The following is a 16,774-nucleotide window of genomic DNA, read 5'->3' on the forward strand; positions in this document are numbered from 1 at the left end:
AACTCCTGCTTTCTGTTTGTTTATTTTTGCTCTCCATTTGGTTGGTAAATTTTTCTCCATCCCTTTATTTTGAGTCTTTGTGTATCCTTGCATGTAAGATGGATCTGGATGTAGCATACCAATGGGTCTTGGCTTTTTTTGCCTGTCTGTGTCTTTGGATTGGAGGATTTAGTTGATTTAAATTTGGAATTAATAACAATATATATGAGTTAGATGCTGTCATTTAATGTTGGCTGGCTGTTTTGCCCATTAATTGATGCAATTTCTTAATTATGTTGATGTTCTTTATTTTTTGATATTTTTTAGAAAGGCTGATACTGGTTGTTCCTTTCTATTTGCAGTGGTTCTTTCAGAAGCTCTTGTAAAGCAGACCTGGTGGTGATGAAATCTCTGAGTGCTTGCTTGTTCACAAAAGATTTTATTTTTCCTTCGCTTATGAAGCTTAGTTTGGCTGGATGTAAAATTCTGGGTTGAAAGTTCTTTTCTTTAAGGATGTTGAATATTGGCCCCCACTCTCTTCTGTCTTGTAGGGTTTCTGCTGAGAGATCTGCTGTGAGTCTGATAGGCTTCCCTTTATGGGTAACCTGACCTTTCTCTCTGGCTGCCCTCAGTATTTTCTCTTTCATTTCAACCCTGGTGAATCTGGTGATTATGTGCCTTGAGGTTGGTCTTCTTGAGGAATATCTTTGTGGTGTTCTCTGTATTACCTGGAGTTGAATATTGTCCTGCCTTGCTAGGTTGGGAAAGTTTTCCTGAATAATATCCTGAAGCGTATTTTCCAGGTTGGATTGATTCTCTTCGTCACATTCAGGTACACCTATCAAACGTAGATTAGGTCTTTCCACATAGTCCCATATTTCTTGGAGACTTTGCTCGTTCCTTTTTATCCTTTTTTCTCTAATCTTGTCTTTTTGTTTTATTTCATGAAATTGGTCTTCGACCTCTGATATCCTTTCTTCTGCTTGATCAATTCGGCTGTTAAAACTTGTGCATAGTTCGTGAAGTTCTCGTGTTGTGTTTTTCAGCTCCATTAATTCACTTATATTTCTCTCTAAATTGTGTGTTATTTTTAACATTTCGTCAAACCTTTTTACAAAACTCCTAGTTTCTTTGCATTGGGTTAGAACAAGTTCTTTTAATTCCCAGAAGTTTCTTATCATCCACTTTTTAAAGTCTGCTTCTGTTAATGGAACACAGTCTTTCTCCATCAGGCCTTCTTCCGTTGCTGATGAGGAACTGTGATCCCCTGTAGAGGGAGAGGCGTTCTGAGTTTGGGTATTCTCAGTCTTTTTAGGCTGTTTTCTTCCCTTCGTTATAGATTTATCCATCTGTGGTCTTTATAATTACCGTCTTTATAGTTGGGTGTCTGAATGGACGTCCAACTTGTTGATTCCCGGCGCTAGAATCTGAGCAACCCACTGCGCCGGCCAAAACAGCGGCTTTAAGATTGATGGTGCTTTTCTGACTCTGCACCAAGAACCGCCACTCCAAGGCAGCGGCAAAACCGCCTCACCGGCCTCAAGAGTCGCGCTGGCGACACGTGGGGCTCCTCCGCTGGGAATCTCCTGGTGCGTGAGCAACAAAAATTGATCTGAAAGTGTGACGTCCTCTCATTCTCTGCTCTTTTCAGTGGGAGCTACAGTCCCGAGCTGCTAGTGATCAGCCATCTTGGATCTCTCTCCCCCGTTTTTAACATTTTTAATTGCGGTAAAAAACATGTAATAGGAAATTTCCCACCTTAACGATTTGTAAGCGTCCAGGTCAGCAGTGTTAAGTCTGTTTACAGCATTGTGAATATTTTCCTTTCCTTAACAAACCTTACAAGAGGTTTGTAGAGAGGAGCTGCTAGGGCAGCTTTTTCTTTTTCTTTCTTTTTTAAAAAAACTTTGTATTAACAACGTGGTCTTAGACCGAGAAATCCCAGGCCTGTGTCCTGGCCCCAGTCTGGCAGGGATCAGCTGTGCCAGGCAGGTGAAGCCATGCTCCTGTCTCTGTTGGTCCCACCAGCAGGGGATCCATACACACCTCCTCTTTCAGAAACACCGCGGAGTGAAGCCACCCTGGAAACCACCGACCCTCCATCCGTCAGGGATCTCGGTACAAACACCTTCCCTTCTTCAGGCGGCTCTTCCTCCCTAACCTGCAGCTGGCTCCTTCCAGGCCGTCTTTATGTGCAGGTTGGAGGAAGGAAAGAGATGGATGAATTCTTCACCACCCTGCAGAAGTTTTCTGAGAACTAACTTCCTGGCGTCAGAAATGCCCAGCCTCCCGTCTGTGTGCCTGAACGGCCACTGAAGATGCTCCTGGAGAAAGTCTGCCTAACTTGACTCTGAAAATGAAGTCCTTTAAAATGTCCCATGCTTATTTTTGCTGGCACTGAACACCTGTGAGGCATTTTTACCTTTGTAAAATCCAATGGACATATGGTCCTGAAGATGCATCATCAGTGTGTGAGGGACAAATGATGGATCTGTAGCCCTTTGGTGGTTATAGAGAAAGACCATGTCCACAAATAAACCAGGCCAGAATTATGAATAGCCCAGACATTCTTCAGAAGCATATGAAATCTAAATAATTTGGCTGTACCACTTAAAAATTACATTGCAGAGCAGAGACGATTTTTTAAATACCCTCTCCCATGACTCAAAAATAAAACACAATTTTGTTCAGTGTTAAACAGTCAAACAAAATCACCTTTTTGGGACAAAAAAAAACCACCAGAACAGCCCAAGACTAAATAGTTTCAGCCAAAAAGTTTTCAGAATTATGAGTCACTGAACATAGGATTATAATGAGAGTCTGTGAGTAAACTGAAGTAAAGCACAGTATTCTATTTTGTATGTGGGAAGTCACACACACAGGGAGAATGGAGATACTGTGGATGCACTGTGTAGGGCTATGTTTATCTTGGCACGTCCGCATTGTACTCCTGGTGTTGCCAATTCACGTTGTTTCTTAAAGACCCGGCTCAAAATTCAGCTCCTTCAAAAGCCTCCCCTGATTAATCAACCTCGCCCAAATCTATTCATCCCCCTACACACCCTAAGTAATGTTTCTTTCTTTTTCTTTACTGTATCACTTGCAGTTGCTGACATATTGTCATGTAAACATTTTCTTGTGTTTTCACAAGAAGTTGGAACTTTAATCATTCTCAGTCTCCTCTTTAATTTCTCCATGACTTTCCCACCATGACCTGACTCTGCTCTGCCTACAGCGAGTACTTAACGGAGACACATGGCAACATGGAGATGGGGGTCACCCCACAACCATCAGAGCAGCTCTGATCTTTCCATTAAGAAGTAAAGTTTGCATCTGGCCTACACTGCTGTGCTCTGAATATCAGAAATGGCGGCGGGCGGGGGGGCGGTGTCCCAGCAATGCAAGAACAAGTCATAGCAGCACAACCTCTGCAGTCGGAGAAGGCATCAGTCTTTTCCAGAACATTTGTCTCCTGAGCCAAGGGGATGGTGTGGTGGAAACCAGGATTGCTTCTCCCTGGGGGAGGAAGGGGGACAAGGTTGGAGGGCTGGGAGGTGCTGGGTGACCACCCAGAGTAAGGTCTCATGGTGAGGGTGCTGGTCCCCAAGCAAAGGTCAGGGAATCCTGGAGCAGGGTGCACCCTCTTCAGAGCGTGGGATTTTAAAAGCCCAAGGGAGAACTTAGATACAAGGTGGGAGCACCAGCTCAGGCTTTCTCCCTTGACGTCTCGCCTCTCCCTTTGGATGGGGTGGGGTACACATGTGGTCTGTGCTCAGAAAGGGTTAAGTCTCGCCCCCCTGGCTCGGGATCTGTCAGCATTGGAACTGAAGGCTTCCAGCAGGGAGAGTGCTACCCTGGAGGTGACCAAACCCTGGTGCCCCGAGAGAGACAGCCACAGACTCCCTAGTGGGATGACATGTGGCCACCAGGGACTGAAAGGAATCGGCCTTTACTGGGCAGTGACCATGCCCTGGCCCTGGGCAGGGATCACATCTCAGCCCCAGGTCAGCGCTTCAAGACAGGTCTGATGGTCTCTGTTTTATAGAGGAGGAAAACGGAGTCTTTGTGGGCCTGGTTCTAACCCAGTTGCACGCAAGCATCCACGCCTGCATGACATGTGTCTGGCTCCATGCTGTCCTGCCAAGTGGCCTCAGAGAGACAGACCGACGAATGGAGGCTGAAACCCCGAGTGAACTTCCTGTCCCAGCTCCACACCTGCACACTGTGGCACAGACACCAGAGGACAGCGGATGGGGCTTGGAGCCAGTGGATGCAGCTCTGAGATGCTGGGGTTCGCATGTGCTTGGCAGGCCTCTCAGAACACACAGCCCGTAGGCCTGCCCACCTGCCCAGCCACAGCCCCCGAACCGACAGAGCACCCCCAGATGCCCTGCTCACACCCTGGACCCATTCCTGGACCCCCTGGATGTTCCTGGCAGACCTGCAGACGGCAATGCCACACGCATCCTGCTCTGGAATTCCATTACGAGCTCCCAGTGAAGACCAAGTACACCTTTATAATAAAAATACCACTCTCTGTTGGCACACGAACTCTTCATTAGATATTTATCAAATGTTTAAATCAACACATGATCTACTGCCAGGCTTCCTGACAGCTGGAGGAGAGCGAGGCCATCAGGGGAGGAGCCCGGGAGTGCTCCATCCAAGCTCCTGTCTTGCAGACGGCGGCTCACCTGGGCTCACCGGTGGGCTCACGCACCGTGGCACCTGCGGCGCTTGTGCAGAGCCTCTGCAGCCGCTACGAAGTCACACAGCCCCTGGCAGGCCCGCAGTGGACCAACACAGAGACGCTGTGCCTGAGATTTGGAAGGACGGGACGACGGTGCTTTCCTGCGTGTGTTAAGAGGAAGTCAAGGACTCTGGTGCTGAAAAATCCAACAGAGGTAAAAATTAGGGGCTGAAATGACTGGAGCATATTAAAATGTAGTTTTCCTGTTTAAGCTGGTTTAAGCTGGTTTCTCCATCACCCCATCCATCTATCTGTAGACAAAGAGAGGTGTTACTCAATGCCCAGAAGTAATTTCATGTTTACTTTTGAAGGGTACCATGAAAACAGAGATGCCGAGTGTTGGCAAAGACTGGGGCCCGTTTGCCCTGAAGCCTGCACTGGAACTCAGCCTCTCAGCGCCTGGCCCGGCTGAGCGTGGGCCTCGGGCATTCCCAGTGTTCCAGGGAACTGTGGAGCCGCTGGGAAGGAAGCCTTTGTTGCCATCATCTTGGATTTACTGAAGAAAGCCTCATGTCACAAGCTCTAGCTGCTGCTGGCTGCACTGAGTGTTGAAGAGACACAGGCAGGGGTGCCTCAGGGCAGCCAGGGGCCTTGTGGCCTAGTCTTCCCCGTGCAAAAGCAAAGGAGAGCATCGTATCCCTCTAAAACCCCAGTGCACACACCCAGGCTGCCGCAGTGTAGACAGCTGGCCTGTGCTGGCCCATGGCCAGGCCTGTGGCTTGCTCCAGCCACCAGGCTCAGCTGTGTGGACACAGTGAGGTCTTAAGTGTGCAATTGGCTTGCTCTCATGAATCCTGTCTTTCTCATCTAAATGCCCATCAGTTTTGCAAAGCAAACTTACTTTAAGACATGTCAAAAGCTGTGCACGTCCCAGGTGGGCTGAAGAAGAGGCAAAACTGGTGTAAAAGGAGCCAAGAATTTTCATTTGTTGATGAAAGGTAAAATTATGCATCTGGCACGTGCTGCCTGGCTGGCCGAGGGTGAAGAAATGTTTTTTTTCTGGGCTTTTTCTAAATGGATTTGCTATGCTAGGCTGAAACAGAAATGCTATTCACATCTGCTGGAGCAGACCTTATTTCCACTCTCTGGACATGCTCCGAAGCGCGGCCTGAAGTCGATCAAGTCCCCAGAGAGCCCAAGCCTGATTCCAAGGAGATTGCCAATGTCTTAGGAGAGAATAAACATCTTCTGAAGCCTGTTGTTGTCCAAAGCCAAAAAATGCACTTGTGCCTCCTGAGGGCAAAGAGGAAGAGAAGGGGAGAGGGGAGAAGGGAGTGGAGGAGACAGATTCACGTGGAGGAAGGAAGGCAGGGGAAGCCCGGCCCCTCTGGGTGAGACGAAGATCTCCGCCAGAGGCTGGTTTCAAAGGGAACGCAGCAACTTCATTTTCAAAGCAGGCACCGCTTCTGGCTTCCGTGAGCTCCATTCTACCCTAGTTAGAGGAGGATAGGGCTCAGGGTCATGGCCGAGGCTCACTGGCCTGTGTGGATGAGTCGGCGCACAGGTCTCATGTCTGTGCTGCTCGCTCCCCGGCCTGATGTCCAACCCTGCCCTTGCACTCTAGCCTCACACCCGACTGCTCACCTGGCATCTCAAATGACAGTTGCCCAAACCTCATTCCAGCTTCTCCTTCCAGCTGTGTTTCATCTCCATTTTGTCTCAGTAAAGGACATCCCCACCCATGCAGCCACCCACGCCAGAACACCGTGTGCCGTGCTCAGTTCTTTACACTCACCTGCCTAATTAGATCCTCAGGGAGCCTTGCCGGCGGCACCTCAGAGGCTCTCTCAGGTGCGTCCACTTGCCTTTCTTTCTCCCCTCCTGGGTCTCCACCCACGCCATCCTGCAGGGATGACTCCCTGGTTGACTCCTGCCTGGACCCCCGCAAGGATCCAGTACCCAGAGTGAGCCTGTCACTCAGAGCAGAGCTGAGGGTGGCCACACTGCACAGAGCTGGCGCGCACCCTCCCTGCCCAGGCTCCCCAGGCAAGGCCTGGCTGTTCTCCCCACACTCCCCGTCCCACTGCCCTCCTCCAGCCTGTCACGCTCAGCTGTGCTGGCGGTGGGTGAGCATGAATCTTGAGCAATGGCTTTCTGGGGAAAAAGGCCTGAGGTTTGTAGCATTCACAGATTCCTGTACTCAGAATGCTCCCCTCGTGACCGACTTCAGGCTGACCACTGGCGCACAGAATTCCTGCAAGTGTAACTGTCGGCTCCTGGAAGCCCGGGTGACTGCTTTGGCATCTCATCACTGACTGTGCTTTCCTTGGAGGATGGTGGAGGAGATCATCCACAGGGTGGGCGCAAAGAAGCCACCCAGGCAAGCACTGCCAAGGCAGTTTCAGGGCCTTTGTCTCTTAACATGTATGCAACATTGATAATCGAAAGAAAAAATTGAACAAGGTTTGCCTGGGTAAAAATCATATGGCACATGAGAAAGAAGTGAACTTTGCACCGTTTTTAGCTCCATTTTCTCTCCTTTACAGCAGACTCCCAACTGAGAGGGGCAGACAGAGGGGCAGAAGTGGGGTGGGGGGGATGTCCCTCTACCATCAGATGAGGGCCATCGTCTTTTGTACAGCAGGACGCGTTTCTTGTATGACCCTTGGGAAAGGAACCCTAGGAAGAGTGTACTTTCTAACAAGTCCCCCGTGGACACAGGGACCTGGTTGTTGTGTAGGTTGGTGGGGCCCTGCACCCTCAGTCCTAGAGCATAGGGCTGTGGAAGGGAGAGGGGGAAGGCTGACACATGAAGGGGCCGAATGAGGCAGGCCTGGAGCCAAGGCCTGAGACTCCCCCTTCCTGTGCTACCTCAGGGCTCCAGCGCCCAGCCCGTCCTCTTCCCCACCTCCTCCCTGGCTCTGCCAGGCTTTAGGACCATAGCCTCACTTGTAAGGGACTGCCCAGCCTTCTGTTGCACCTGTTCCAGGAAGCACTGTTGGGGCTGGCCCCTCTCCATGTGGCCTCACAGGCATCCAACCACCCCTCTGTGTACAAAACAGGGAATTAGAGGTGGAAGGCGGGGTTGCCATTCCTAGCAGGGGCACAGTGGCTTCTGCATTATGAAGCCAGTGGCATACATAGCACGTGTTTGTGACTATCACAATAGTCAAATCTGTTCACAGACAGTTAGCTGACATATGCTTCTCTGCCTGGAATGTCCTGCCCACTTTGTGCACCTGGAAACTTCTGCTCATCCTTAATCCGCAGCTGCAGTGTCAGCTGGAGGGGTCACCCTCTACCCTGCCCCCCCGAGGGGCGTCCAGTACCCTCCTCTCTGCACTGTGTTCAGATTCCCAATTTGCCTGCTTTTCAGCCCTATAATTTAAGACTGAGAGGAGGCAGAACCTGTCAGTCTACACCATTACCCAGTCCCAGTGTCTGGGACTTGTCAGAAAGTACGCCATTCCAGGAATCTCTTTCCCAAAGGCTGCGTGAGAGGCTGCCTGCGCAGACCTGATCAGACGTGCATGCTGACGCTGCATATGCCTTAAGAGACAAAGGCCCTCAATCTGCCTTTGCAGCGCTTGCGTGGGGGTTCCTTTGCACCCACCCTGTGGATGATCTCCTCCACTCTCCTCCAAGGAAAGCACAGTCAGTAAAGAGATGGCCAAAGCTGTCGCCCGGCTTCCAGGAGCTGACAGTTACATTTGCAGGGATTTTGTGAGCCAGTGGTTAGCTCGAAATCAGTCACGAGGGAGCATGAGGACAGTAATTGTGATTTTTAGTAGAGCTGAGGTCTCTCCATGTTGTCCAGGCTAGCCTCCAACTCCTGAGCTCAAGCAGTCCTCCCATCTCAGCCTCCCAAAGCTGCTGCAGTGCTCCAGCTGAAGACACTCCATCCAGAGACCCTCCATCCGGGAATTCTCCAAACCCTGGAGGCTGAGACTTTATATCTCCCCTTAGTAATTCATTCCTACTTCATTAATTCTACAAATGGATTTTGAGTGTCCACAGCATTGTCTCAGCTGCTGGGGACACACAGCTGGCCGCACTGAGGGACCCCCTTGCACATGGGGCTGACATTGTGGCTCGCCTGCCGTTTATGTGCCAGCTCCCCACCCGTAGTTCCCCCTAGTGGCTCAGTATTTCTTGCAGAGTCTACCTCTGAAAGTCCCTTTGTTCTGAATGAAGATGCCTAGCCCTGCCCAGGTGCACTGACTCACAGTCATCTGCACGATGCCTCCCAGGGGCTAAGGCTTTGACCAGTGTCCACATGGACCTCATACACAGCAGGAGTTATGGGCCACCTATCTAAGGATTCAGAGAAACAGGAAAAATACCGGTGAAAAGATACGTTTTTCTCTTTTTTCCACTTTTATGGAAGTATAATTGACAAATTGAAATTATATATATTTAAGGCAGACGACATGATGTTTTGATATGTGTATAAATTGTGAAATGAATGCTGCAATCAAGCTAATTAAAATGTCTATCATCTCACGTAATTACCTTTTTGTGTGTGTTGAGCACATGTGAGATCTGCTCTGTTAACAAATTTCAACTATATAATACACTGTCATTAACTACAGGAATCACGTTGTGCATTAGACTCCCAGGATTGTTCAGCCTCCATATACTAAGTCCTCCCCAACCCACCAGTACCCTGGCCAGCCCCTGGTAGCCACCATCCCATTCTCGTCCTCAGTGAGTTTGACTCTTTCTGATTCCACATACAAGTGAGATCATGCAGTGTTTGTCTTTCTGTGACTGGCTTATTTCCCTTAGCATCATAGCCTCTAGTTCCATCCATATTGTCACAAATGACAGACTTTCTTTCTTTTTAACAGCTGTCTAATATTCCGTTGTGTATACACACAATATTTTCATTATCCATTGATCTGTGGAAACTTAGATTGCTTCTATATCTTGACTATTGTGAATAATGTTGCAGTAAGTATTAGCGTGCAGGTATTTCTTCAAGACACTGATTTCTTTGCCTTTGAATATGTCCTCAGAAGTAAGATTGCTGTATCATATAGTAGCTATATTTTTAATTTTTTGAAGTACCTCCATACTCTTTACATGACGGCTGTGCTAGTTTGCATCCCACCAATGGTGTGCTGCGTTCTCTTTTCTCCGCATCTTCCCCAATGCATATTGTTTTGATCATGACCATCCTAACAGGTGTGGGGCAATAGTTTGGTGTGGTTTTGACATCTATTTCCCAGATGATTAATGATGTTGGGCATTATCTTCAAATTTCAACAATAGCCTGTTGGCTATTTGTATGTCTTTTGAGAACTATCTGTTCAAGTCCATAGCCCATTTTTAAACTGAGTTATTTGTTTTCTTCCTACAGTTTAAATTCCTTATGTATTTTGGATATTAGCCCCTTATCAGGTTAATTAGGTATAGTTTGCAGATACTCTCTCCCATTCCTTGGGCTGCGTCTTCACTCTGTAGACTGTGCTTTTGGAGTCATATCCAAAAACCAATTGCCAAGACCTACATCAAGAAGCTTTTCCTTATGTTTTCTGCTAGTAGTTTTACAGTTTCTGGTCTTACATTTAAGTCTTCAATCTATTTTGAGTTGATTCTTGTATATGGTGTGATATAAATTCAATTTTATTCTTCTGGATGTGGATATCCAGTTTTTCCAGCACCATTTATTTGAAGAGACTCTCCTTTCCCCACTGTGTGTTCTTGGCACCTTTGTTGAAGTTCAGTTTTGGGCTCTCTATTATATTCTATTGGTTTGTGTCTGGAACTATAATTAACACTTTATGAAAGTATAATTGACAAATAGAAATTTGTCAAATTCAGTTTATGCCAATATCATACTGTTTTGATTATGAAAGCTTTGTGGTATATTTTAAAATCAGGAAATGTGATGCCTCTAGCTTTATTCTTTTTTCTCAAGATTGCTTTGGCTCTTTGAAGTCTTTTATGATTCCATATGAGTTTTAGGATTTTTTTCCTATTTCTTTGAAAAATGTCATTGGAATTTTGACAAAGATTGTCTTGAGTCTATAGATCACTCTAGATAGTAGTGGCTTTTAAACAATATTAATTATTACAATGCATTAATATTTTCTATGTTTCCATTTATTATTATATTCAATTTATTTTATGAATATTTTATAGTTTCCAGTATATAGGGAAAGATATGTTTTTCTTAAAAATATTTTTTTGAGAAATGGTGATGGTATCATGACTGTATTTGAGAATAATGAAGCTTTTCTTTTTTCTGAGACAAGGTTTCACTCTGTCACCCAAGCTGGAGTGCAGTGGTGCATTCCTGGCTCACTGCAATCTCTGCCCACCCACCCCTGCACTGCAGGCTTAAGCAATGCTCCCACCTCAGCCTCCTGAGAAGCTGGAACTACAGGCGTGCACCACCATGCCCAGCTAATTTTTTGAATTTTTAGTAGAGATGGGGTCTTTCCACGTTGCCCAGGTTGGTCTCAAAATCCTGAGCTCAAGCAATCTGCCCACTTTGGACTCCCAAAGTGCTGGGATTACAAGTGTGAGCCATTGTGCCCAGCCTGTGAAGCTTTTAAGAAAGGCAAATGACTATGTCATACGAAAGGGTTGAGAGACAACCAACAAAAAAGAAAAGAGCCTATTAAGCAATCAAGTTGAATGAAAAAGTCTTCAGTCTACAATGAAACATTTGAGCAGATCACTAATTTCTGTATTACAATTTGATATAAAATTTTATTACAGCTAATAATATAATTGTAATATTATAATTAAGATAAAATCAATTTATTTTTATTTTAAAATAAGTAGTATGTGAACATAGTATAAACATTAAAGAGACACATTGGGTAAGTAGTGAAAGTCTCTTATTCCACAGACTGTGCTTTCGGTGATAAGTCTACGACTCTTTGCTTATCCGTATGTTTTCATCTACGAAGGCTTCCATAACAACATACCACAGCCTGGGGAGCTTAAACAGCAGAAATTCATTTCCCATATTCTGGAGGCTGGAAGTCCAAGACCAAAGTGCCGGCAGGGTTGATTTCTGGTAAGGTGTCTCTTTCAGGCTCATGGATGGCTGCATCATCAATGTCCTCACGTGGCCTTTCCTCTGTGTGTGTGTTATGGAAGGAGAGAGTGCCCTGGTGTCTCTTCCTCTTTTTATAAAGACATCAATCCTATCAGATCAGGGCCCCACGCTTATGATCACATTTAACTTTATCATATATACTATCTCCAAATACAATTACATTGGAGGTGAGGTCTTCAGCGTTTGAACTTAAAGCGCAGGGGACACAATTCAGTTCATAGTATCCTAATTCTAAAAAATATTCTATGTTTTCTTCCTAAAAGTTCTATAGTTTTATGTTTTAGATTTAACCCATTTATACCCAAGGTCACAATTCTTTGAATTTTTTCAGTCAGACCTTGGTGATGACCTTGAGCAGTAGGATATAAATAACTCCCACCTGCTTAGTGTTCCAGCAATGGAACACTAGGCATGGAACACTACACATAATTGGACTAAGTCCATGATTCTTAAAAAGATTCATTAATTTTTTGAAAAAGGTGTAAAGTTAGGTTGAGTTTCTACTTTTAAATCTATTTTTGCCTATACTTGTCCAATTTATCTAGCAACCATTCCTCCATTGCATTCTTTTTTCATCTTGCTTAAAAATCAGCTGGACATATTTTAATTGATCTACTTCTATGTTATCTATTCTGTTCCACTGATGTATATATTTATTTCTCCAGCAATACCATACTGTATTGATTACTGTAACTATAGAGTAAGGCTTAGCATCACACAGAATTTATTCTTGAAATTGTTTTAGTAATTCTTGGTCTCTTGCCTTTCCATATAGTTTCATTTGCTGTGCTTTTCCTATAGTTTTAGTTGCCAATATTATTTCCATATAGTTTTAGAATAAGTTTATCTATGTCTACAAAAATTATTGGTGAAAGTTTGATAGGAATTGCATTAGATCTATGACCCAAATTGAGAAGAATGATATCTTTACTGTGTTAGGTCTTCTGATCCATGGACATGGTATGCATCTTCACAGACCTTACTTAGGTCTTCCTTGATTTATTTCATCAGCATTTTAAATTTCAGAATACATATTCTGTATACATTTTGCTAGTTTTTGTTACATTTTATTTCTTTGAAGTCATTAGAAATTGTATTGTGTTTTAAATTTTAGTTTCCACATCTGTCACTAATATTTAGAAATAGGATTGATTTTTGCAGGTTTATCTTGTATGCTGCATCCTTGCTAAACTCACTTATTAGTTCCACAGGATTTTGTTTCATTTTTTAGATCTCTGAGGATTTTCTACACCAATAATATCATCTGCAAAATGATGCAATTTCACTTCTTTCTTTTCATTCTGTGTATCTTGTTTTGTTTTTGTTTTTTGTCTTATTATTGTGACTGCAACTCTTAATGTTATGTTGAATAAGAGTGATGGGAGTAATTATTTTGTTTTTATTTCTAACCAAGTTGAAAAAGTTTTCTTCTATTCATAGTTTACTGAGAATGTTTACCATGGATGTGTATCTTTGTATTACTATTTTTAAACCACTTTTATCACCTGTTAGTTTGTTAAGAGGTGACGGACAAGAGTAAAGCAGGTCCACTTTAGGCACGTGTACTAGACAAAACAGCACTGTTTTTGTTTTACCTGCCACTTTTAATATTACAAAATACTGAATTTAACAACTGAAAGGACATGAAAAATGCCCTTTCAAGTTAGAATGTAGACAAGAAATTAAAACCAGAAACTCAAATCCTGGAGAGAAATTTAAATTATAGGCAAATATTAAAGTATAAGCATATATGTACAGTTAAAACTATAATAAAATGAAGATGTATTTAACCAATGGCCAGAGGAAGAACATTCCAGCACTCTAGAAAGCCACCTTCCTGTTCCTGCATTTTCCCTCTCCCTTAGAGACAGACGTTATTCAGATGTCTCTGGCTAGTATTGCCTTGCTTTTCTTTACATATGTCCTTATACAGTGTAGCTTCGTTTCATGACCTTAATTTTTCTACACTTAAGGCAAGATAGAATGGTACATAGATCTACTGTTCTTTTACTATCATCAGTCTTACCTGTGAGTTATAAAATAAGACAGGAGTAGTTAACTGAAAGCAGGCGCTATCATTAACAACAAACCACTTCAGTCTTCAGTTCGGATCTGGTCAATCTTTCACTGAACTGAGCATGCCAAGGTCACCAGTAGTGATGCTACCTGGATAAAGTCTTTTAAATTTCTCTGTCCTCCCTTCTTGAAGCTATGAAAGAGGAGGACATATCAAAAGGAGGAAAAAGAAAAGCATGCAGATAATTTATGAACCGAGCTGTCCTTTCCAACTCACATTGACTATAATTTCTTCTCTGCTTATTCTTTCCTTTGAAGGCAGAATCTCCCTTGCTGCAAAGACGTAGGATGGTGCCAGAAACCTGGTGGTGGTTTAATAAGTATTCTGATGATGCTGTGATAAAACTCTGTACTGTTAGAGAACTCTTCTAAAGAGCCATGTTTAGTATACTCCAGTTCTAAAGTTTTATTGTTGATGTTACTCCCTAGCTCAAGAACACGTAGTGACTGTGACGGTTTAATGTATGTGTCCAGTTGGCTGGCCTATGATGCCCAGTGTTTGATCGATCTCAGGCTAGATATTGCTGTGAGGGCATTTTTTAGGTGAGATAAACACTTAAGTCAGTAGACTCTGAGGAAAGCAGATGGGCTTCTGCAGTGGCTGAACCTCATCCAGCCCGCTGAAGACCCTGAGAGAAGAAAGGAGTCTGCCTCCAGAGGGACTTGGAACTCAAGGCTGCACCCTTCACTTCTCCCTGGGTCTGTGGCCTGCCGGCTTGCCCTGAGGTTTTAGACTTGCAAGCCTCTTCTATGGCATCAGCTAGTTCCTTGATTAGAATTCTCCCTCTCTCTCCTTCTCCTCATATATATCACACACACACAAACACACACACCCACACATATGTAATGCATAGATGTATATCTGTATCTGCACAAACTATTGGTTTTATTTCTCCGGTTGACCACACATTATATAGTAACTCCCTAATGCTTCTCATAAAAAAACTCACTTTTTTTCCTGGAGTATGAGACTCATCACAGCTGGGGCTGACCTCACGCATGTAGCTATATGAACTTCTACCCTCTTCTGAGTTCTCTTCTGGTCATGTGTGGCTTTTCATGGACCAACCTTCACTTCCTATCTAGATGGGCCATTATTCTGTGGATGGAATACCTCATTTCTGTTGCTCTGAGTTAAGTTCTACTCATCCTTCAAGTGTTAGTTCAATCCCACATCCTCTGTGGTTGCATCTGACATGGTCATCCACAGTAACATCTCGTTTCTGGTCCTCCTCTGGTCCCCCATTTAGACCTCAGTCAGCAGTTAGAGACAAGCCTAGTCGGTGCAGGGGAACATGCCAGATGCTGGGGAAAGTGGAACGTGGTATCTCTTGCAGGATCTCACGGCCTGGGGGCCGAGGCAGCTGCTTGGCTAGCCGTGGGTGGGAGGAGACAGGAAGAAAGAGGTGTGCATCCCAGCAACCTGGCAGTGGTGGAAGCTCTGTGATCAGGTGAAGGAAGTGGAATAGCAGAAATGCTAGTCAGAGATTTTCCAAGAGCCAAATTCAGGGAAAAGCTAGCCCATGCTCAAGTTTAATGAGGCCTAGACAACCTGAAAACAAACAAAAAAGTGGGACCTAGTAGGCAAAAGACCCTTCCCCCAGGGCCAGTCACGCTGGAAGGGTTGAGTCTAGGCTACAGTGAAAATAACACAGATAACAAGAACTGTCCCTTTCAGTTGGGATGATGACAAGGAATTGAGAGCCAGAAACCCAGCGCCTGGAGGGAAATGGAAATTCTAGACCTGCCGAACTGTGCCAGGGAGCCTCTATCTGTGACTTAGCTCTAAGCCATGTGCGCCCTCAAATACTGAAGGAGACATTCGTTATGCATTCCAAACACCCATGGGCTGCGCTGGAGTGAGCAGGGCACAGGGTGGGGCTTTTGGGCTGAGGAAAGCAAGAGAGCCCCAAATGGCACTGTCCTTACAGCCAACGCCCAGCAGTGCAGGGTTACGTGCCTCACAGAGTGCACACATCTCACGGTGCCCACTGTGTCCTCCGCCGCCATCCTTGCCCTCAAGGAGTGAAGGTGCTTGACTTTTTAGGACAGGAGAAAATACAGGCACAAAGACCGTGATTGTAAGAAGAGTGTCTGAGCTGGCTGCCACTTTGGAGGAGGGGCTCCCGAGCTGGCCTTCTGGGGTGCAGGGCTGTGTGTGGGGGAAACCTGGCAAGTGCCGTGGTGAGGGTCTGAAGCTTCAGCCTGTTCCCATATAAATACTAATTTAGAAAAGAATTAGAAATGTAAGTACACAGTTATTCCTTTATATAATCATATAGAATCTTATACTTAACTTATAAAGATATACTCAGTATAACCTTTGATTTTACCAATGATTATGGGGTTATGAAGCATGGTGACATTGTGAACAAAGTGATCCTAAGGCGAGATGCTCTAAGCCCTCTGTCACGCCCGCATACGGGCTGCTGGAGGGCGCCTCGGCTGTGCGGCAGTGCCAGTGCTGTGAAGGCCCCGTTGTTTAGCCAGCCAGGGAAGGAGATGTCCGAAATGGCCGAGACGTCTCCTTCCTGGGGAGTTAGGAGAAAACTCCGCTCCTCCAAGCTCTTGCGGTGGGCCTGACCACTGTCAGGAAGGCCACAGACATCCAGGGGCTTCACTGTCTCTGTGTGAGGCTGTGCTTCAGCGGTCACGTCCCATGTCCATCTCACGCTCTGCTTCTGCACCTGGTTTCTCTTGTTCTCAGAAAATAAGTATTAATAATAGTACCATACTCTTCATGTCCTCGATATTTCTGACAAATATGCAAAGAGTGCTGACACATTAGGTTTTCTCCTCGCCTCGGCTACTTGAAAGTCCTGGGCCCCCTGTTTCCAAGACACGAGATTTACCTGACCCTGTCACTAACCACCATGACCTCGCCCTGCCTTCCCTGCCCCTACTTTACTCAATAAAAGTCAGACCGTCCAGGCTCTGGGGGCCACTGCCGGACT

The sequence above is a fragment of the Sapajus apella genome, unplaced genomic scaffold, assembly GCF_009761245.1.
Source record: "Sapajus apella isolate SASKATOON/1434 unplaced genomic scaffold, GSC_monkey_1.0 scaffold165, whole genome shotgun sequence".
NCBI lineage: Eukaryota > Metazoa > Chordata > Mammalia > Primates > Cebidae > Sapajus > Sapajus apella.